Below are 2,899 nucleotides of genomic sequence, written 5' to 3' on the forward strand. Positions count from 1 at the left end.
CGGTGCCCGGGCGCCAGGGCCGCCTGTGGCTGAGCCCGCGGCGGCGACAGCCGGGGGGCTGGGACGCTCGAGGGGGACGGAGGGCGGGGCCGAGCCAGGTGCGCGGGGTGCGAAAGAGGGTGGAGGGCGGCAGGTGCGGCGAGAGAGGGGTCGGGGCCCCGAGGGCGGGAGGGGCCCTTTCTGAGGAGCCCCGCGGCGGTGAAAATGTGCCGGTGAGGTTTGGGCCGGATCCTGGGGAACGCGGAGCGGTGGAAGTCGAACTTGAAGGGGAGAAACGGGCCTACGTGTGCTCGCGAGGGCACCTCAAAATAAAATGTGGGCATGTGGGAAGCCGGGCGTGGGAGCGGGGGAAGGGCCCTGATCGAAGGGCAGTCGGAGGAGAGCCTCAAGGAAGTGTCTCAAGTCGCGGCCGAGTGTCTTTGGTACAGGTCACGACACAGAGAGAACCTAGCCTGTGCTGTCTTCAGTTGTCTTCTGCTGCTGTTATCATTCTCGACCATCGTGTTCTATGTATAGGGGGAAGACACCCTCAACAGCCTCTCCTCCAGAGCTCCCACTTGTAACTGATTTTGCACACGGTTTTCCGATGAGTCGCAGTCACAGTGTTTTCTCGCGTGTATTTTAGCACATGCTTGTATGAATATATAGTACAGGGTGGTAGAGCTGCACAGGAGGCAAGTGGGGAAATAGAGGTAAAGGGGGATTGTAGTGCACGTAGAAAGTAAAATGCATAAGGGAAAAAGAGAGATTGTGAGAAGCAAGAGCAATATAAGGGCACAAATTAAAGAAAAAAAAAGTGTGATAAAGATAAACGTGGAAGAAAAATGGCAAGAGGAAATTGGAATCATGAGGCCAGGCAGAGTACTTAAGACTGACGGAGAATTTGGTGAAGTAACTCTTCCTCCTTTCCCTCCTTTACCTCCTTCCTTTAAATGTTGTCCCATCCTTTAATGTGGTCCTGTCTTCCAGTGCTTAAAGATTATTTTACTTCTCATCACAAAAAAAGATAAGTGTGTGAAGTAATGCATATGTTAATTAGCTGGATTTAGCCATTCTACGGTGTATACATGTACAAAACAACATGCTGCATACAATAAATATATACAACTTTGCCAATGAAATAAAATTTATACAAAACAGTAAAAATACGATTATTTGCTGTTTGGAGATATGTTATTAAGGGTTAGTAGAACATTTATAACATTGTGCGTGCCAGTAGAGTTTCAAGGTCACATTCCTCAAACATGAAGACTTTTATCACACTGTTTATACGTATTGATCAGAAAGAAGAGGTTGTAACAAAACTTGTTTTCTGAGAAGTACTAAATATACAGATGACAAACATACAGTACATTTATTCTTCTTTCAAGACCAAGATAATCTGATGAGAGGTGATCACAGTTTATAAATGATAGATATCACAGCTGTTGAACAGAGGCTATTTTTTTTCATTCTTTGGATCATCTTTCTTGCCGACAAGAAGTGTCATTTAAGAATCACTCTACCTAGCTGGCAATTTTGAGAAAATAGCCAGTTATTTTTGATGTTGAACTTTCATTTGTTGAAGGGTCTCTCCTTCAGTATTCATTCAAGTGAGTAAGAAAACATAATACCTATTCTGCTTTTGAGATGTAGGATATGTCTGTCTCTTGTTCTGATAGCCCACTGAAAGATGTTGAAAAGTCTTCAAGTTAGATTGCTGTTTTGAAGCTACATGAAGACAAACTATAAACTGAGATTGTAAAGCGTTTTGCACTGTCTTAACTATTTGTTTATAATTACAAGTTAAATTATATACTTCCGAACTATGATTCTTACATAGGTACTATGGACTACTTTGTAGCTTTATTATTATGCCAAATGTGTACAATACTTTGTTGATTAAGGAGTTTATTTAAACACAGTTATCTCACTTAATTGCCATAAAAGATACTTATTATCCCTGCTTTATAGATGATAAAATTTAGTTTTTCCCTTTCTGATCTGCCCGAGGCTGAAAAGTGGCAGAGTCAGAACTCATATCCAGTTCTGACTTGTCTTTCCACTACATCACAGCTGCCTATACAAAAATAACATATGGTGCTCTAAAAAAGTTTAAAATGCTCACAATCATAGTCTCGTTTTCATATTTTTGTTATTTGTAGGGTGAACCAATAATGTACCTTTTAAGCTTATGTTTTTTGTCGTTTTTCCAACTTTTATTTAGAGGAAATATTGAATGCTAAGTGGATGAAAAGGGTGGAAAAGGACAACTGTTGGCGGCAGCACCCAGCCTTCTGTTGCCCTGGACACTTCAGATGTGGTTTCATATCTGCCTCCTATTCAGCAGTAGAAAACCTGACAGTTAATCAGACTAGATCTGCTTAAGAGTCACGCGCCTTAAGGGTTTCATGCCCAAAGGTGTTACAGTAAATGCAATATTTCCCATTTTTTAAATTTTCTAATGATGTTTTAGTGTGCCTATGTTGTTTAGTACCAGTCTAGGATTGGTGCCCCAGGCAGTTGTTCAGTTCTTAACCCTGATTCAACTGTTATTGCTTTACCTTCCTACTACTGGACCTCCGGGATTATTTTACTTCAAATATTCTCAAGTGGAGCCTGAATAGGAGATTCGTGGAGTACCACTAAACTAATACACCACACTAGATTCCGTCAGTATTATCAACAAATGGTTCCTTTGAGTCATTGCTCAGAGTCACCTGCATGAGGCCTTCACTGACCACCCTATAAAATTGCAGTTTCATCTCACTCATGATCCCTGCCCTTCAATCTCCATCCCCAACCCTCCTCAATTTTTTCCATTGCTCTAACCTTCTAACATACTATTTAATTTACTTGCTTATTATGTTTTTGTTTTGTCTTTCTCTCCCAACCAGAATGTAAGCTTCCCAAAAGAGAG

Source organism: Galeopterus variegatus, unplaced genomic scaffold, assembly GCF_000696425.1.
Source record: "Galeopterus variegatus unplaced genomic scaffold, G_variegatus-3.0.2 Scaffold122, whole genome shotgun sequence".
Taxonomy (NCBI): Eukaryota; Metazoa; Chordata; class Mammalia; order Dermoptera; family Cynocephalidae; genus Galeopterus; species Galeopterus variegatus.